The 22,215-nt window shown below is 39.9% G+C and overlaps 1 pseudogene; it reads right to left on the reverse strand.

The window, feature by feature from the left end:
- Window positions 1-11,665: 11,665 nt before the first annotated feature.
- Window positions 11,666-11,763, reverse strand: LOC120106824 (annotated as a pseudogene).
- Between the last annotated feature and the right edge of the window lie 10,452 nt (window positions 11,764-22,215).

Genomic DNA, 22,215 nt, shown 5'->3' on the forward strand with positions numbered 1-22,215 from the left:
AGAGAGTAGACTCCGCGGATAACGTGGCAGACCCGTTCACTAAGCAGCTAAGTCAGCAAAAGACTGAAGCCCACCTTGAGAAGATGGGGCTTAGATATATGACTGATTGGCTTTAGTGCAAGTGGGAGATTGTTAGATGTATGCCCTAGAAGCCAATCTGGCTGATACATTGTTAATTCTAGGGACATAATTTGTACTTGACTATTTATTATTGAATAAATAAAAGGCATCTTTTCATTCATATTATTTATGTGTCTATGAATCGTCCAAGAAATTAATAAGATGATGATGCATATTCTCAAGAGTTGAAAATTTGAGCCATGTATCATTAGTGATTAATTTCTAAATGCTCCTGATCAATGGATCATCACGAGGACGGTGATCGATCCGATCAGTGCACAGATCACTTTCCTTCTGGATGGACGAGACTTGAGTCCATAGTGTAGGGACACTGAAGTGATAGTGCAGGTGCTTGTTAGAGAACAAGGGTACTGAGCGTGACCAAGACAAGAAGTCACTTGGATGTCTATCTACTCGTCAGTGACTTGCTTGATGTTGCAGTAGTATGACTGGTCCTTTGACCTGCGGTGCTTCAGCTACTCACAGTGAGGTTATTGTAGTTTGACTACATGGTCTCTAGTCATATGGGTCCTTGTGGTGTAGATTGGCTGCAGTAAGTTCACTGTAGGAGTAGGGTATGCACTTATATGGAATCTATCGACCTTGATAGAAGAGGAGTGATCCTATGTGATTTGTTAGACTGAGTTCTAAGACCTTGGCCAGGACAGTAATATAAAGTGGAGAAAGAGTTTTCCACTAACGAACTCGAGTCGAATAAATCTTGACATATGACAGACGAAGGGGTTTGACGAGTTATCCATCACCTCCATCCTGTAGGGATCCACGATAGTAGGACTGTATCACATGTTAACTGCACCTAGAGGTTCATCATTCCATTCTGCTGGGTAGCCACTACATGCTGCTAGGTGTCACTGGTGGATGGGGGGACTCACAGGGATTATCTCGATGATCGATAAACTCTAATGAGTTGAGTTGGAATCGTTCCAACCCATTGAAAGGAGTTTTCAATGATATAGTGATAGAGATCACAATATATCTCACTACCAGTCAGAATAGAACCTATGGGGTCACACACACTAGAAGTATTGACCGATCCGATGGTTGAAAAGTGATTATGAATCACGAGTAATCAATTCGATTGATAAGAAGTTGAAAAAGGAAAGAGAATTAATTAATTGGACTTGAAACAAGAGTCCTACTTCGAGTAGGATTCCTAGAGTCCTAATTGGATTAGGACTGGGAATCCTAGTTGGAGTCGGACTGGGATTCCTACTTGGAATAGGATTCCTGCAATCCTAATGAGATTAGGAGTTTTGAATCAAAATTGGATTCCTACTTGGAGTAGGATTCCTAGAGTCCTAATCGGATTAGGACTTCGGATTCAAATAGAGTCCTAATTGAATTAGGACTAAAATTATATATGTCCTAATTTGGATTAGGGTTTCTTAAGTCACAATTAATTATTAATCTAATGAATCAATAAGACTCCTAATTGGATTAGGATTGAAGAGTTCAATTGAGTCAAAATTGATTTAAGTTCTAATTGGATTAGGACTTACCTAGATTGGATCCAAATTGGTTCACCCTTGGGCTAAGCCTAATTGGATTAGGGCTTGACCATATTAGGGCATTCCAATCCCTACCTAATATGGATTAGGGTTTACCACGAGGAGGGGGATAAGCCCCTCCCCTTTCCACGTGGAGAAGGGAGAAGAGACGGCGCCCCCTCTTAGGAAATATATCAAGAGCTCCTAAATATTAGGAGCTCCACATGTCTATAAAAAGGGACTTGTGGGCGGCACCTAGGGCATAGAAGAAGTGCTCTCTCCTCTCCTTGCTGCCGCCACCCTCTCCCTTTCCCTTGGTTCAGCCGCCAACAAGAAGAAGAAAAGAAGAGAGCCTTGTCCGCCTCCTCTTCCTCCAATCCTTCTTCCAACGCAGGGAAAAGAAAGAAGGCTGCGTGGGGATTCTTCTTCTTCCTCTTCTTCATCCTTCTTCTTCCTCCTCTCAAGCACAATCAAGGGTTGATTGAAAGAGAGGAAATCAGGAATCAAAAGAAGTCTTTGCAAGGGAGCTAGCACCCCGGGAAGACAAGAGAGCTTTGATCGGATCACTGCTTCGTGTGGATACCCGTAGAGGCCGGACATTTGAACGGCTTCAAGCGAACCTTCATCCTAGACCACGAACTTCAGTTTGCGGTGATCATCTACCCGCACAAGGTGATGATCTGATCTTCTAATGTATTTAAAAAGTTTTAATCCTTATCTAACTACGAACGGTTCATGAAACAACATTCATGCGATGAACGTCGATCCCGCTTATGCCGATTCCGCTGCCATCTGAATTTTTTTGAAATATCAGCGGCATGGGCGGGTTCCCAACAAAAATTACATTCAATAAAAATATAGGACAATAGTGACAATCACTCAAGACAACTACATGAGAATTGAAAACAAGTTTGAGATTTTCTAAAGCTAGAACTGGAACAGATCTTCCATCTCCAATATTCAGGAATCTCTCGCTGTTTTCAAATCTCTCATTGACCTGAAGTCCTTGCAACAAATTGCATATATTAAACGGACTTCCAGTATCTAATACCCAAGTCGAATAATCACATGTAGAGAAATTACAAGGTGTTATCATATAAATACCTTGATCAGCAACTGATAGCCCTTTTCTCTTGCTTGGCCTGTTCGGGTCAAGTGAGGTAAGGTACTGAGAACAATTCCTCTTCCAATGCCCCTGCTTCTTACAATAGAAGCATTCTGCCTAACTTTGGTCATCCTTAATCTTTTTGGTCTGACTATGCTAAATTTTCCGCTTTCTATACTAATTATTGAAGTTGGGACCAGTCAACTTGTCATTATCCAATAATGAGCGAAGTGACAAACTTGTGGCCATTTCTACATAAAAGAAAATTTGTGGCCATTTCTACATAAAAGAAAATTTGGCTATTAGTATATGAATTGACTAAACACAGTAGACTTGGACTTTAGTCTAAAAATACTTGATGACCCAAAGATTGATTCATAGATTGATTTTGATGATCACAAAACCTTGAAGTATAGATACTAATGTTTATGTTGCAAGGAGAAAGATATTTATTTTGCAAGGAACATAGCAAGTTGGAAGAACACAAGAAGGCCTCCAATGCTCTCAAGTTGGAAGAAAGCTACAATTTATTGGCCCAAGTTTAAAGTTCAAAGGATTCAAATTGGAGGAGTAAAATCAAAAGAAAAATTCAAAAGAACAGTCTTCGAGTCGACTCCAGTGGAACGCGAGTCGACTCCGATGGTTGGTAGGTCGACTCCAAAGAAAGCAAGAGTCGACTCTCAGCGGAACACAAAGAAAAAGTCAGAGAGCATTTTTGGGACTCTGAGATTCGAGTCGACTCCCGCATTGCACGAGTCGACTCCGAGACTCCGCGACCATCAACAGACAGAAGACCAAGTTACTGCATCTGAGAGCCGAGTCGACTCCGAGGAAGTTCGAGTCGACTCCAAGACTGGACGAGCCAAAAGACAGAGGATCGGGAGTTCGGGCTCTGAGATTCGAGTCGACTCCCAGGACAGTCGAGTCGACTCGAGTGGATCAAATTCAAAATTGGATCCACGGACTTCAGTGGATGAGCCGACTCCAAAAATGCCAAGTCAGCTCCAGATGTTGGCGAGTCGACTCCGGGTTAAGTCGAGTCGACTCCCAGTCAAGGCATGCACTTTAATTCAAATTTGGAACAGTGGCCGAGTCGTCTCCAGTAAAGCACGAGGCGACTCCTGCAACAGGCGAGTCGACTCCTGATCGCGCGAGTCGACTCCGATCCCAACGGTAATATTGTCAGGAAGTGCAGACTGTGTCCAACGGCTCTATTTTTGTCTCTAACGGCTATATTCTTGTTTCCACGCCATCTAAAGCTATAAAAACAAGAAGAGAGCTAGGGGAGAAATCATGGAAGTGGGAGAGATCATCTAGGAAAGAGATCTCAAAGAGATTACAAAGGAAATCTCCCATAAGCACAAAAGGGCCATCCAAAACGAAATAGAGAGAAGAAGAGCATCCAAGTGAATCCGAAAGCTTCCTCTCCATCCGTGTGCTGCCTCGGGGATCCTCTACTTCATGCCAAATCAGAGGAGGATCAAGTAAAGAAGAAGCCGAGCTCCTCCATCTTCAAAACTCGTTTGAGGGCTTCTCTTTACTCTATTTGTTTATATTGTCATATCTGCTTGTTTAAGAAGCTTTGATTTGTTTTTATTCTTTGTTTTAATATCTTGTAACTTGATTCAATCAAGGGATTGAATCAAGGGGTTAAAGGTTTGTTGGTGAGCCAAAGGGAAAACCAACGGTGTAAGGTTTGTTGGTGAGCCAAAGGGAAAACCAACGGGATTAAGGTTTGTTGGTGAGCCAAAGGGAAAACCAACGGGGTTTAGGTTTGTTGGTGAGCCGAGGGTAAAACCAACGTGTAAGGGTTTGATTGTGAGCCCGGAAAAACAATCGGGATTGGTTCTAGTCGGTGAGCCTGGAAAAACCGACCGAGTTCGTTGTGCGCTCGTAAAACAACAAGTTGGGTTGTGAGCTTGTAAAACAACCGGCTGTAATCGGTAGGATTATAGTGAAATTCCCAAGAGGTCTTGGGGAGTGGATGTAGGTGCTGGGGTGCACCGAACCACTATATGTCCTTTGTGTTTGTAATGCCTCTAGTTATTGTCTAACTAACACACTTACTTACTTAGATAAATTGCTTGCTTAATTCTTATCCGCACATCCTTTAGTTGCAAGCATATTTAATCAAGTCGAAGTCTATACATCAAACCCTTGCTAAGTTTAACTTTCACTGTGCATCTATACAACTTAGCATAGTTAATCAAAAAGTAGTAGAAGTAGCATAAAAGTTTTAAAAGACCCAATTCACCCCCCCTCTTGGGTTGTATCTACTGGGCAACAATACTCCCACTATTTGATACAAATTGGTAGCCTCTACCTCTAATTCGAAAAATTACTCCTAATTCTTTAGTAGGCACTAGAACCCAATAGATTGCATATAGGCCCGAGTGTGGCTCGGCTAACCCATATGCACCTATTGGTAGGTTCTAAACCAGTTGCTTCACCAAGCAACTTCTAGTGATAATTTTGCCCTAGGTTCTTCGGCAGACATGTGGCGCCTCCACCGAATACCCTAGTCAGGTCCAACCATTAAATGATAGGGTTAAGTCTAATCAACTAATAGACGACCAAGCCCGAGTGTGGCTCGGCTCACCTGACCGCCTATTGAAGGTACACTTAACTCATCATATATTGAATGACAATTCTAATGCTTGATAAGTACCAGGCGTGTCGCGCCTCCAATAATTATCAAAACATTGGACCCATTATCATCCAACTTAATGGAAGGCTATGACCTAGTTATTCCCATAACCATTTCATTTTAAGGACCTAATAATTTTAGAGGATTTCATAATTAGGATAGATGAGAAGATCCGGTTAGTCTAATTTCTCCCACTGATTTCACCAAATCAAATTAGACTCAAACCGGTTAAGGAGGCACCTAAATCAGTCAAACTAATTTTTCTTATAGGCATAGGCTAACTCGAATCATTAAGTGATCCAATCAAAATGTGATTGACCATGTCGGCCAGGTAAGTGAGATCGGTGGAAGGGATATGCCATTAACTCGACAAAGACGAATCAGTGCGAGTAGCTCCCAATTAAAAACCACCGGTCAAAACTGCCAAACTTATCTTAGACACCGACTGGTTAATCAACTTCGATTTGATTACTCAAATGACTCGGGCTACACCTCTGAGCCTAAATCAAGTTCCATCTTGGTCTAATCAAAGACATGGACTTGATCCATCTACAACTATTGTAAATTGACCTAGAATTTTCTTGACCTAATCTAGTTACTACTTAATTAGATTTGATCAATTAATTCTATTTATCCATGTATGATTCTAACTTTAGATCTAACCCAATCCTAGAAACTTGATTCAACCTAACCCATATGCCCAAAGAATTATGCAATGTCAATTAATTGAGTTATAATTCTATTTCATAACACTTAATTCTCAATTAAGTTTAGACTTATGAAAGTTTTGATCATTGCATATTTCTTTTTAATTACATATTAATTACAATCTTTCAATTCTTAAAACATATTTTCAGATCTGAGTTTTTGTAATTAATCACATGTAATCAGATTTAATTCATGCTTAAGTCATTATATTTAATGTTCATGCATCACATATACATAACAACATGAATTAATACAAACAACATACATCTTATGTACTTATTTTTTCACTTTTATTTTTAGATCTGATTTGTTCATTAAAATCAGTGATCATATGATTCATAAATTTTATTTAGATCTAATCTAAACAATATTATGATTTCAGATTTATTCATGTTACTAATCCTAACACAAACATACATCATATGCATCCAAAATTTCAGATCTACATAATCATGCATAATCAGCAATTAAATCAATCATAAAAAGCACTTTAGATCTAATCTAAACATGTTAATGATTTTAGATTTAATTTCAAGAATTAAAATATAAAAGTTTAAACATAAACTTGGCTCTGATACCACTGAAAGTGCATCCTAGGTTCTTTGGTATTAAGCATGCTGATTTTTTTTTAAAAAAAAACCATGGCTGAACCTGATCGGGTTGCCTACGTACCCCTTCATAAGGAGGATCAAGCCACACGTAGTTCTTTTTAAGTTTCAAAAACACAGCGGAAAAACTGAATCAAATAATTTAATTCATGCATGCTTACAAGATCAAATGTAGAAATCAGCACCTTAAGAATACATAGGATTATGCCGGAATCGTTTAAACAATTATGCTAAAATTTTCATGCATGATTAACTGTCAGATCTGAAATTTAAGAACTCTATTCCAATTAATCTCCGAATATCTATCGAATGGATTCTGGAGATATCTCCGTGAGGAGCCCCAAAAGAGGGTAAAATCTCGGAGAATCGGATCTAGATCTTGGCACCATAATAAATGATTAATGCTAGATTAATACCTTTTATGATGGATGAAAGTTGTAGATCTGATCCTTGACTTCATAGCCACGCACATGAATGGCCTCTACGAGAAGTACACACGAAGTTCCTGAAGAGATCCAATCCTGCGGAAGTGCTAGCTTGCGCAGAATTTCTTGAGGCTGAAATTTGATCTTCCCAACGCTATCAACTTTTGAACCGCCTTCTTGGAAGAACTTGGAGGAAAGGTTTAGAGGGATTGAAGAGGACTTAGATCTGATCTAAAGACTCTTATCAGGGACCCCTAACACTAATGGCACGATGGACTTAGAGGAGGAATAAATCAGCTAGATTGAATGCAGAATTTTTCCATGCATGAACTAGGGCTCCTCTCTTTTCTTTTCCCTTGTTTTTTCTTCTTTTTCTCTCTTTTTTCCTTGAATTCGACCACCAGCTGATGGAGGTCCTTTTAATGTTGCTATCTCCTCTAACTTCATGCCAACCATCCCATATTTGTGGAGGATTTTGTGGGGTTTTGAATTTTAAATTCAAAATTCAAGTTCATGTGCCATTACATGATGAAGCTTGATCTAATCTAAACCATTCATCATGTTGCCACTTTCCTCTTTCAATTTAGAAATTCCCATGCCCCCAATCAGATTAGAGGGTCACATGGTGATTTTGTGGTGATTAAATTCGAAATTCAACCTTAATTAGAAGTTAGATAAAGATAAGGATGATATATGTCATGAAGAGAGAGAATTTAATCTAATCCAATTCTTTTCATAAATTTATCTCTCCATTTCGACCCATCTAATGATGAAAGAGGTCCCTGATGTTGCCAAGTGTCCCATGGCACCATTAAATAAATTAAATTAATTTTTAATCATATTAAAATTTAATTTATGGTGCCATGCATGGATATGTAACAAGTGGATTTCAAGATCCGAACAGTTTCAGATCAAACCCATTTAATTGAATTAAATTCTAACAATTAAAATGATCCAATTACCATGGGTTGAACCTAATCCAACTAGGTCAATCTCTAATTAAGCACAAATTTAATCTAATTTAATTTGGTCAACCTAAGTCCTCTTGATTCAGACCTAATCCAATCAGGTCAAAAATCCTGATTGAGCCCAGAATTGAATCTAATTCAATTTGGCTCATCCTTAGTCCAATTACTCAATCCAATTGAGTTCATTAGCAATTTAATTACTAATTAATCCTCCGATAATTACTTTAATTATTTTATAAGATAATTTGCCAATCGAATTGACCAAATTATCCCTGAATGATTCTTAATCATTCATTAGCCTTCTTGATCAATCAGGAATCTTCTATGCGTGTGACCTCATAGGTTCGAACCTAAGCCGGTAGTATAGGAACGACTTTCTACACTAATCGATGTGACCATCTAGCAATGGTACCCGATGTCCGGATAGGCCGAATATATGCGAAGCAAATATTCTGGAACCCTGAACTATGGTTACTGTATAATTCAATCCCTTTGACTCCTAATGCCAGGATGACTTAGAGCTCACTGTCAACCCTAGAATTAGTACATCCATTATGTGATTAACTTTAGATATCCCGTGACTCCTCACTGGGATTACCCTTGCCAAGGTTTTGCTAAATTAATCACAAGACATTATCTCCTATTTCCAGAAGGGGTCAATTCCATCTCGACTCACAACTAACTACGCAAGTACTTGACTGCATCCAGTGATCTTCCGTCACTGAATTAGAAATCCAGATAGTCCGGTGATGAGAGCACAAAAGTGCGATCTATACATCACTTAAATTAGTATTATTGCTAACAAATAATGATAAAATTGCCGCATTAATATTATATTTTTGTGGGGTACAGGTGATCAGAAATCAAAGCTAAAATGCACATTGGGTTCAAAAAGATGCATCACTATAGGTGACCAGCCAACCGCATGGACGACCCCAGTTGCACACTAAAAGGAGGTCAAGTTCAGCGGTCCACTTCGTCGCAGCTTCATTTTCCCTTCCCAGCATCTTGTGCGACCCAGCTTCTTCTGCATCTTAGCCCAAGCACCAGCAGTCCGTCTTCTCCGCTTGTGAAGCTATCTTGCACCCGAGTTCCAACCAATCCCAAGCGTTCATGCCCAGCCGGTCAGCATCCCATGAAGCATTTCATCCGCGTCCGTGAACCAGCGTCCGCAACCATCCCGAGCATCTTCGCATCCCACGCGTCTCGGATTTCCTTCCTCCCAAGCTTCCACGTTCACAGAATCCCAGCATCCCCAGATCTTCAGCGGTCCACGTTCGAGCTCCTCACGAACGCATGCGTCTTCCGCCTCTTCCCGGCGATTTTCCAGCTCTTCCGTTCGCAAGCGTCTCAGCCCGTATCAGCTGCGATCCAGCCATCCCGACTTCAGCCATCTGAGATTGCATCCAGAATCCCAGCATGCCACGTCCGCGTGCAAAATCCACCGTGATCTCAGCGTATGCGTCCCAGCTCTTCCGTCTTCCTCGCAGTCCACACATCTTAACATCAGCGATTCATCCGTGAAGCCTCCCAGCATGCCACGTCCGAATCTCCCAGCATCACAACGTCTGCAAGCATCTTCCGCGAGCCATCCACAGTTCAGATCTCCCAAGCTACCACCGAGCGTCCACGCTCCAGCTTCTCCCGTGAAGCTTCCCATTTCCACATCCTCCGAACCAGCATCCGATTCTTCCGGGATTCGCAATCATCCGAGTCCCAGTCAAGTATCCGCGTTCGAATCTCCCGCGCCCAACGCCTGCGATCGTTCCGTGATCCAAATCCCATGATTCCGCGTTCGGATATTTCGCAACTGGATCAGGGATCCATCGCACGAGCTATATGAGGCTTCCGCTCGGCTGGGGGGATGTTATTCCTTCCCATTCGGTGAAACAGAGGAGTAGCCCTCTGTCAAAAGAAAAAAAAAAGAAAGGGAAACAGGGCCTCCCCTGTTTCCGAAAAGAAAAAGAAAAAAATGAAAGGGGGATTAATGTTTTCAATGAGTGGCTGATTTCTTAGGGAGGGAGATGGAGGAACCTTTGATGTATTGCTCTTTGAAGTAAACTCTAAACTTTTGCTTTGAATGACTTATATTTATTGATATGTTCTTGATCCATGCATAGTTATTTCGTAGATAGCTTTTTAATGGATTATGATTATTGATATATGGATTGCTTTAGTATTTGATTCGTCGTAGACGTAGAAAGCATGATGAATGCTTAGAAATTGAGTTCATATGTTCATGAAACATATACCACGATTAGATCTATCCTACAATTAATTTTTAATCAAGAATCTTAGAGCTTATTTCTTGGATGCAATATCATCAAGGGGGATTCCAGATCCCTACCATCTTTATTTCATATAACTTTGTTTATTGATATATTATTCTCTGCTTTTAATTTCTGAAAATCAAAACATCATTTTAATCCATAAATTTATTGAGTTAATTAATCTAAAAATTACACTAATAATCTATAAATCGTTCCCTGAGGATTCGACCTCGGACTTCCGAGAATTTACTACTTGTGCGATTCTCCTGCACTTGGAAGAACAATTTTATTTTTGCATCAAGTTTTTGGCGCCGTTGCCGGGGAACGGCTGATTTATTAGTATAATTTTAGATTTAATCAGTATCTTAGTATTTAGTCTTTTTCTTTCAAAAAAAAATAAAAAATCTTTATTGCTGTTTTTTTTATTCCCTGCATAGTCTGCATCAAACTCTGATATCTAAGTAATCCACCGTCTGATTGCATTCAAATTTCGTCGGCTGCTGTAGGACACATGTTTCTTTCATCTGAACGGTCTGATTGATATTCTGATACTTTTACGACCATTAAATTAATATAAACTTTGCTGCTGTCTCCTTTGAATTTTTTGTGTTTAATTTTTTTGTTTAGAATCAGAATTTTATTATCATCATATCTTATTAACCCTTGTTGCTACTTGAAAATTGATAAGAACTTTAAGAAAAGATCAAGGGTAATCATTAAAAAAAAATAAAATAAAAAACAAAAAAAAAAACAAACAAATAAATAAACTCTGAAATTTTGTATGCTAGGTTGGAATAGGGACAACACTGGACGTCTGAGTCGACAACCTTTTGACAATTCCTTAGATCACATTATTGAAACTTTTTCGCAAAATCTCAGATCTGGTGAGATGGCTGATGATGATGTAGGAAGTCACCATGGTAATGAAGGTAGACCTCCAGTTATGACACTTCGACAATACTTACATCCCACTAGGACTAGTCAACCTTCATGCATGATTATTCCTGAAAATGTAGGACACTTTGAAATCAAACCAGGAGTAATTCAATTGCTGCCAAAGTATCATGGAATGAAATCTGAGAACCCTTATCTTCACCTTAAGGATTTTGAGGAAATTAGCATCACATTTAGAGTGCCAAATGTATCGGAAGATGTCCTTAAATTGACCTTGTTTCCTTTTTCCTTAAAGGATAAAGCCAAAACATGGCTGAACTCCTTGAGACCTAGATCGCTAAGAACATGGCAGGATATGCAAAGAGAATTCTTGAAAAAATTCTTTTCCGTACAAAGGACTAACTTTTTGAAAAGACACATTAGTAACTTCCAACAAAAAGACCATGAAACATTTTATGAATGCTGGGAGAGATTTAAAGATTTGCTTCTCTCTTGTCCTCATCACGGGTTTGAAACATGGAGAACCATTAGTTTCTTTTACGAAGGGTTGTCTCCACAATTAAAACAATTTATAGAGACTATGTGTAATGGTCTATTTTTGGAAAAGCAACCCGATGAGGCATGGGATTATTTAGATTCTCTCTCAGAGACTGCACAATTATGGGATACAGGGGATAGAGTGAATAAACCTTTGCTTAAGCCTACTAGCGTTGGACAAGGGGGCCTTTATAACCTTAGTACTCAGGATGATATTCAGGCTAAAATGGCAGCCCTTACTAGGAAGGTAGAGGAAATTGAACTTAGAAGGATTGAACCCGTCAAGACCTTAGAACATAACAGCGAGTGTTGTAGGATTTGTGAGATGCCTGGTCATCTCACCACTGATTGCCCCACAATACCCGCATTCAAGGAAGTCTTGCATGATCAGGCCAATGTTATGAATACATATCAAAAATCTTTTAATAATCCTTTTTCGGGTACTTACAACCCTGGATGGAAGAACCATCCAAATTTCAGGTGGAGGAATGACCAACCTCAACAAGTATATAACCCAACTCCTCCACCACCGCAACCTCATTATGCACACGCACCCCCTCAAAAACCCAGTCTCGAAGAAACTTTGCAATCTTTCATGCAAGGTCAAGCTAAAATCAATGATGACTTAAGAAATCAACTGACAACGCTGACCACTGCTTTAAGTGCTCAAGAGAAAGGTAAGCTACCAGCTCAACCACAACCTAATCCTCAAATCTATGGCGGTAGCAATGCATCATCTTCAACTTCGCATAAAGAACAAGCAAAGAGTATAATAACTTTGCGAAGTGGAAAGGTTATTGACCGACCAGTCCCAGAACAAACACAAGTCATACCTAATTCTGACCCTCCCAAGACAAAAAAAAAGGATAATGAAGAAACTGAAGCACCAACATCTACTGAAAAAATTGAATGTCCTTTTCCTGCACCATTTCCACAAAGATTAAAGCCCTTGCAAAAGCTTGAACCAAACTCTGAAATTCTTGAGCTTTTTAAGCAAGTAAAAATCAATGTACCTCTTCTTGATGCAATCAAACAAGTGCCCTCCTATGCAAAATTTTTAAAAGATTTGTGCACTGTCAAGCGTCGTTTAAATGTCCAGAAGAAGGCATTTCTGGCTGAAAATGTGAGTGCAATTTTACAGCATAACATTCTTCCTAAATATAAGGATCCAGGTTGCCCAACTATCTCGTGCATCATTGGCAATTTTAGGATTGAGCGAGCATTGCTAGATTTAGGGGCGAGTGTGAACTTGTTGCCATATACGGTATATGAGCAACTCGGTTTGGGTGAGTTGAAACCAACAACTGTCACCTTACAATTAGCTGACAGGTCAGTGAAGGTCCCTAGAGGAATTATCGAAGATGTGTTGGTCCAAGTAGACAAGTTCTATTTTCCTGTTGATTTTATCGTACTGGACACACATCCGGCTTCCAATTCACCATCTCAGATTCCGGTCATCTTAGGACGCCCATTCCTTGCAACTTCTAATGCATTGATCAATTGTAGGAATGGTGTCATGAAGCTTTCTTTTGGAAATATGACCTTGGAACTGAACGTCTTTAGTATAGGTAAACAACCCAGTGATCATGAAGAAAGTAAAGAAGTTGAATGGGTTGAAACCATTGCGGAAGAATATTTGTTAAAAGAAACATTTACTGAATCGGCCGACAATGATTTAATAGATTGGTGTTCTGAAGGTACTGCTAATGATGTGGTCCCACCTGGTTTAGATAATTCGGATGTTATGATGGTCAATGGGTGGAGACCGAGAATAGAGGAATTTGAACATTTGCCATCTCGAGGAACAAAGATAGTACCATCCCATGAACAAGCACCTAAGCTCGAGTTGAAACCTTTACCGAAGGAACTCAAGTATGCCTTTCTTGGATCCGATGACACTTTTCCTATAATCATCTCATCTGATCTTGATCATGCCCAAGAAAGAAAATTACTTGGTGTTCTAAAGAATCATAGAGGAGCTTTAGGGTGGTCTATTGCAGACTTGAAGGGGATTAGCCCTTTAATTTGCACGCACCGGATATATTTGGAGGACAATGCCAAAATCACAAGGCAAATGCAACGCAGGTTGAATCCTACGATGAGAGATGTGGTTAAAGCAGAAGTCCTCAAGTTGCTTGACGTGGGTATTATTTACCCAATTTCCGATAGCAAGTGGGTAAGTCCTACTCAAGTCGTGCCCAAAAAAGCAGGTCTGACGGTAGTCAAAAATGAGCAGGGTGAGTTAGTCCCGACTCGTGTCCCCACGAGTTGGCGCATGTGTGTTGACTATCGAAAATTGAATTTGGTCACTAGGAAAGATCACTTTCCCTTATCCTTCCTAGACCAAGTTTTGGAAAGAGTTGCAGGACATAATTTTTATTGTTTTCTCGATGGCTATTCCGGATACTACCAAATCGAGATTTCACCAGAAGATCAAGAGAAGACTACTTTCACTTGTCCTTTTGGTACATTCGCTTTCCGTCGGATGCCGTTCGGGTTATGTAATGCACCTGCAACATTTCAAAGATGCATGCTCAGTATTTTTGAAGACATGAACGAGAAGTTTTTGGAAGTGTTCATGGATGATTTTTCTGTTTTTGGCGATTCTTTTGATGATTGTTTACTACATTTACAAGCTGTCTTAGCTCGGTGTATAGAAAAGAACCTGATACTGAATTGGGAGAAATGCCACTTCATGGTGCCAAAGGGAATTGTCCTAGGACATATTGTTTCATCGAAGGGCATGGAAGTTGATAGAGCCAAGATTGACTTAATCGCCAAGCTACCTGCACCCAAAACGGTTAGAGATGTTAGATCATTTTTGGGTCATGCTGGATTTTATAGGAGGTTCATCAAAGACTTTAGTGTCATAGCTCGACCATTATGTAACCTCCTATCCCTTGATACACCGTTCAATTGGACTGAAACATGTCAAGAGGCATTCGAAAAATTGAAGGCTATGCTTAGCACTGCACCCATCGTGCGACCACCTGATTGGTCATCACCTTTTGAGATCATGTGCGATGCTAGTGACTATGCGATAGGAGCTGTCCTAGGACAACGCAAGGATAATAAGCCATATGTCATTTACTATGCAAGCAAAACTTTAAATGATGCTCAAATGAATTACACCACCACCGAAAAGGAATTACTTGCAGTAGTATTTGCATTAGACAAATTTTGCTCTTATATCCTTGGTGCTCCTATTGTTATCTTTACGGATCATGCAGCGCTAAAATATTTACTGGATAAGAAAGAGGCTAAACCACGCTTAATACGATGGATTCTTTTACTCCAAAAATTTGACATCACTATCAAAGATAAAAAGGGAGTAGAGAATGTGGTTGCTGACCATTTATCACGGCTAGTTTTTAATGATTCGGTGCCACAGTTGCCCATCAAGGACTCGTTCCCTGAAGAGCAATTGTTTGCACTTTCTACTATGCCATGGTATGCTGATATTGTAAACTTTCTTGTCACTAACCGGATGCCGGAGCATTGGGGATCGAAGGATAAGAATAATTTCTTGCGTGAAGTAAGAAATTATTATTATGATGCTCCTTATTTGTTCAAGTATTGCAATGATCAAATCTTTAGAAGATGCATTCCGGAACATGAGATACAAAGTGTACTCTCTTTTTGTCATGCCAGTGCTTGTGGAGGACACTTTGCATCTAAGAAAACGGCAGCTAAGGTGTTGCAATGTGGTTTTTATTGGCCTACACTATTTAAAGATGCCCATGAGTTCTGTAGGACATGTGACCCATGTCAACGTGTTGGAAGTCTAACTCGTAGGCAAATGATGCCTCTTCAGCCCATTACTGCTATTGAAATTTTTGACATTTGGGGCATCGATTTCATGGGCCCATTCCCACCGTCTTTTGGATATGAGTATATTTTAGTTGGTGTTGAGTATGTGTCAAAATGGGTAGAAGCTGTTGCCTGTAGAACTAATGATCACAAACCTGTTTTGAAATTTCTAAAAGAAAATATTTTTTCACGATTTGGGATGCCCAAGGTTATAATTAGTGATGGGGGAAAATATTTCTGTAATAAGCCTTTTGAGATCCTATTACGAAAGTACGATATCACTCATAGAATTGCAACTCCTTATCACCCGCAGACTAGTGGCCAAGTAGAGCTAGCCAATCGGGAGATTAAACGAATTTTAGAGAAAACGGTGAATCCATCACGCAAAGACTGGTCTTTAAAACTTTCTGATGCATTGTGGGCTTACCGTACTGCTTATAAAACTATTCTTGGTATGTCCCCGTATCGGCTAGTCTATGGAAAAGCATGTCATCTACCTGTTGAATTAGAGCATAAATCATATTGGGCCATTAGAAAATTAAACTTTGAATTGTCAGATGCTGGTTTCGCTAGAAAATTACAATTAAGTGAATTGAATGAAATTCGTCGGGATGCGTATGACAATGCTAGACTTTGTAAAGAACGAATGAAAATTAGGCATGATAACTCAATTCTAAGAAAATCTTTTGAACCTACACAAAAAGTTCTTTTGTATGACTCTCGCTTACATCTGTTTCCTGGAAAGTTACTATCAAGATGGACAGGTCCTTTCATTGTAAAAACTGGTTTTCCACACGGGGCAGTTGAAATTGAAAATCCACAGGATGGCACAATTTTTAAGGTAAATGGACAAAGATTAAAACCTTTTCTTGAGAATTTTGCAATGAAGAGGACTCCTTTCCCTTGGAGGAGCCTTCTTATGACTGAGCATGAAGGCCAAGGTATGTGTATATTAGTTAGAATTATTTTTTTTCTTTTATTTTTTTTCTTATTTTGTAGGTCTCCTTTTCTGGAAATCAACAGCTCAAGGTATTCTTCTTCTCTCTAATATTCTTTTCTCTATTGTTTCTCACATATAGCTTTCTTGCATCTTTTACATTGAGGACAATGCAATATTTAAGTTGGGGGGAGGGAAATATTTTGCAAAAAAAAAAAAAAAAAAAGTTTTTGCATTTGATTTATTCTATTACTTTCTTTTCTGAGCAAATGCACATGTATTTTCATATTGAGTTTGTGCAACTATTAAGGCAAGGAACACATGCATATTATGATTGATCAGAGACCTATTATTAGATCCCCACACGTGTACTTAATGATAATAGAAAAGCCTCAGGACTTCACATTTGTTAATTGCATTTTTGTTAGCCTTATCCATAAAAGAAGTATGAGTATCCTTGTTCGTACCATAAGGTTCAGGATTTGGTTTTCACATAAAGATAGAGGTTGAATATCCCGACTAGATTACTTAGGTGCCTTATGATCCGACCTTGGTTGACCTATAGTCACGATGCAGTTACATATATAATAAAAATATATATATGGTTCAGTCTATCTTCTCTTTTCTTGCATAATTGTAAAAAAAAAAAAAAAAATCCTTATGATGACAAGTCTGGCCTCGTGGCGTAGTCTGATTCGAGTAATTAAGCCCGAGGGGTGTTTCACCTAATGTCTTGAGCCAACTGGATCGGGGGTCATTGGCTGAAAGCTCGTTATATGGATCTTACTAGAGCCTAATGGGGTTGGACTATTGTAATCTTCATATGTGTTTAAAAATAAAAATAAAAATAAGCATGAATAGGGTTGGTTGGACTGAACCTAGTGACATGTGGTAATGGCTGGTTTGACTCCATTGTATTGGACCTCCGTGTACCCAGGTTGTTTAGTTGAGATTGATAACTCTTTCTTTACATGCGAACCATTCTTGACAGATTTAGACAACATGTGATATTCTGAAAATTTGATGGATCAGGTTCTAATAAAGTGTAGAAAACATATGTGGACTTGAGTAGTGCACCTAAAACTCAGGCGGTGCTCTGTTGTGGTGGAGGTATTAGTACTCTGAGAAAGTCATATGATTTGATGCACACTACACTTTTATATTCCTTGCTTTGACAGTTGCCATACTTGAAAATATTTGTCAATTAATTACATGTGTATTAGCTTAGGGTTTATTTTTATTAGAATCTCATGTCATATAATTCATGATGTTTGTGGGTAACATCCCTGAAAACCCTCACGAGACAACACTCGTCCACTAGGGTAACCTAGGGGTTTAACGGCTTGTTGCACGTGCTAAGTGCAATTGTGATTCCTACGAAAGTGAGTACTTATCTTAATTTTATGCAATTAGTTCTAATAAAACATCAAAGGACCAACCAACACTTTTTGTACTCTCATTTTATTAATTGCTTGTTAATTGCTAGAGACTAGTAATAAGCTAGTTGGGGGGTGTGATGAGAGCACAAAAGTGCGATCTATACATCACTTAAATTAGTATTATTGCTAACAAATAATGATAAAATTGCCGCATTAATATTATATTTTTGTGGGGTACAGGTGATCAGAAATCAAAGCTAAAATGCACATTGGGTTCAAAAAGATGCATCACTATAGGTGACCAGCCAACCGCATGGACGACCCCAGTTGCACACTAAAAGGAGGTCAAGTTCAGCGGTCCACTTCGTCGCAGCTTCATTTTCCTTTCCCAGCATCTCGTGCGACCCAGCTTCTTCTGCATCTTAGCCCAAGCACCAGCAGTCCGTCTTCCCCGCTTGTGAAGCTATCTTGCACCCGAGTTCCAACCAATCCCAAGCGTTCAAGCCCAGCCGGTCAGCATCCCATGAAGCATTTCATCCGCGTCCGTGACCCAGCGTCCGCAACCATCCCGAGCATCTTCGCATCCCACGCGTCTCGGATTTCCTTCCTCCCAAGCTTCCACGTTCACAGAATCCCAGCATCCCCAGATCTTCAGCGGTCCACGTTCGAGCTCCTCACGAACGCATGCGTCTTCCGCCTCTTCCCGGCGATTTTCCAGCTCTTCCGTTCGCAAGCGTCTCAGCCCGTATCAGCTGCGATCCAGCCGTCCCGACTTCAGCCATCTGAGATTGCATCCAGAATCCCAGCATGCCACGTCCGCGTGCAAAATCCACCGTGATCTCAGCGTATGCGTCCCAGCTCTTCCGTCTTCCTCGCAGTCCACACATCTTAACATCAGCGATTCATCCGTGAAGCCTCCCAGCATGCCACGTCCGAATCTCCCAGCATCACAACGTCTGCAAGCATCTTCCGCGAGCCATCCACGGTTCAGATCTCCCAAGCTACCACCGAGCGTTCACGCTCCAGCTTCTCCCGTGAAGCTTCCCATTTCCGCATCCTCCAAACCAGCATCCGATTCTTCCGGGATTCGCAATCATCCGAGTCCCAGTCAAGTATCCGCGTCCGAATCTCCCGCGCCCAACGCCTGCGATCGTTCCGTGATCCAAATCCCATGATTCCGCGTTCGGATATTTCGCAACTGGATCAGGGATCCATCGCACGAGCTATATGAGGCTTCCGCTCGGCTGGGGGGATGTTATTCCTTCCCATTCGGTGAAACAGAGGAGTAGCCCTCTGTCAAAAGAAAAAAAAAAGAAAGGGAAACAGGGCCTCCCCTGTTTCCAAAAAGAAAAAGAAAAAAATGAAAGGGGGATTAATGTTTTCAATGAGTGGCTGATTTCTTAGGGAGGGAGATGGAGGAACCTTTGATGTATTGCTCTTTGAAGTAAACTCTAAACTTTTGCTTTGAATGACTTATATTTATTGATATGTTCTTGATCCATGCATAGTTATTTCGTAGATAGCTTTTTAATGGATTATGATTATTGATATATGGATTGCTTTAGTATTTGATTCGTCGTAGACGTAGAAAGCACGATGAATGCTTAGAAATTGAGTTCATATGTTCATGAAACATATACCACGATTAGATCTATCCTACAATTAATTTTTAATCAAGAATCTTAGAGCTTATTTCTTGGATGCAATATCATCAAGGGGGATTCCAGATCCCTACCATCTTTATTTCATATAACTTTGTTTATTGATATATTATTCTCTGCTTTTAATTTCTGAAAATCAAAACATCATTTTAATCCATAAATTTATTGAATTAATTAATCTAAAAATTACACTAATAATCTATAAATCGTTTCTTGAGGATTCGACCTCGGACTCCCGAGAATTTACTACTTGTGCGATTCTCCTGCACTTGGGAGAACAATTTTATTTTTGCATCACCTGGTACCAAAGTACAATGAGTTGCTTGCTAGTCACAGGTTGCGGTCTCAGGTTAGAAAGCCAAACTTATACCCATATCCACTCGGAACATCTCTTGACAGTAGAGCATTCCGGAATTGGTCACGTTCAGTGAAATGTACTCCTACACTTCACATGTGTGGCATACCAGTATCTCCACACTTCTTGGTTAAGAGGACAACCAACGTATATGTCACACAACGACCTAATCTCGATAATGCTGTCGTCCTTGTAACAACATATCATTTGGTCGCAAACTAGTTTAAGGACTCGAAGATAAATCCTCCTTTATCATTAATAAGTCCTAAGGACTTCATCATATAAGAGTCCATTTGAAGATGTAAAATGATGAATAATGCCAAAAAATACTTTATTGATTTATCAATTCATTTACAAAATTCAATCATCAACATGCTGACGATTGACATTTATGTTAGAAGTATGTCCTAGAAGCCAATCTGCCTAACACATTATTAATTCTGGGACATAATTTTGTACTTGACTTTATTATTATTGATTAATAAATAGGCATTCTTTTCATTCATATTGTTTATGTGTCTATGAATCGTCCAAGGAATTAATAAGATGATGATACATATTCTCAAGAGTTGAGAATTTGAGCCATGTATCATTGGTGATTAATTTCTAAATGCTCCTGATCAATGGATCATCACGAGGACGGTGATCGATCTGATCAGTGCCCACATCGCTTTTCTTATGGATGGACGAGACTCGAGTCCACAGTATAGGGACACTGAAGTGATAGTGCAGGTGCTTGCTAGAGAACAAGGGTACTAAGCGTGACCAAGACAAGAAGTCACTTGGATGTCTATCCACTCGTCAGTGACTTGCTTGATGTTGCAGTAGTGTGACTGGTCCTTTGACTTGCAGTGCTTCGGCTACTCACAGTGAGGTTATTGTAGTTTGACTGTACATACACATGGTCTCTAGTCATATGGATCCTTGTTGTGTAGATTGGCCGCAGTAGGTTCACTGTAGGAGTAGGGTATGCACTTACATGGAATCTATCGATCTTGATAGATGAGGAGTGATCCTATGTGATTTATTAGACTGAGTTTTAAGACCTTGGCCAGGGCAGAATATATAGTGGAAAAGAGTTTTCTACTCTCGAACTCAAGTCGAATAAATCTAGACATATGACAGATAACGAGGTTTGACGAGTTATCCATGACCTCCGGTCCGTAGGGATCCCCGATAGAAGGACTGTATCACATGACAACTGTACCTAGAGGTTCATCATTCCATTCTGCTGGGTGGCCACTACATGCTGCTAGGTGTCACTGGTGGATGGTGGGACTCATAGGGATTCTCTCGATGATCGATAAATCCTAATAAGTTGAGTTGGAATCGTTCCAACCCATTGAAAGGAGTTTTCAATGATATTGTGATAGAGATCATAATATATCTCACTACCAGTCGGAATAGAACCTATGGGGTCACACACACTAGAAGTATTGACCGATCCGATGGTTGAATAGTGATTATGAATCACGAGTAATCAATTCGATTGATAATCAGTTGAAGAAGGAACACTGGGAATTAATTAATTGGACTTAAAATATGAATCCTACTTGGAGTAGGATTCCTAGAGTCCTAATTGGATTAGGACTGGGAATCCTACTTGGACTAGGACTGGGAGTCCTACTTGGAGCAGGATTCCTACAATCCTAATTAGATTAGGATTTTGAATTCAATTTGGATTCCTACTTAGAATAGGATTCCTAAGAAGTCCTAATTGGATTAGGACTTCGGATTCAAAGTAGAGTCCTAATTGGATTAGGACTAAAATTAAATAAGTCCTAATTGGATTAGAATTTCTTAAGTCCTAATTAATTATTAATCTAATGAATTATGATGACTCCTAATTTGATTAGGATTGAAAGGTCCAATTGAGTCATGGTTCAATCAAATCCTAATTGGATTAGGATTTGAAGGGAAAACAAATAGGTGCACCTAATCCTCTTTGGAAGAGGACTAGACCACCTTGCATTAGACCCCACGCCCCACTTGATTGGATCAAGTAGGGCATGCGTGATGAGGAGAACCTCCTCCTTGGCCGAAATCAAAGAGAAGAGAAGAGGGGCGTGCGCCCCTCTTCTTGGCTCCAAAAGGAAAAACATAAAGCTCCTAAAATATAGGAGCTTCATGTGTCTTTATAAGGAGGTAAAGGAACAAACCCTAGGTGAATTCTTTTCCCCCTCCTTTCAGCCGTGAGCCACCCTTTTCTCTTGGGTTTTCAGCCGCCATCAGCAAAGGAAAAAGAAGAGGAGCCGTGCACCTCCTCTTGGCCTTCATCCTTGG

Source organism: Phoenix dactylifera, unplaced genomic scaffold, assembly GCF_009389715.1.
Source record: "Phoenix dactylifera cultivar Barhee BC4 unplaced genomic scaffold, palm_55x_up_171113_PBpolish2nd_filt_p 000651F, whole genome shotgun sequence".
NCBI lineage: Eukaryota > Viridiplantae > Streptophyta > Magnoliopsida > Arecales > Arecaceae > Phoenix > Phoenix dactylifera.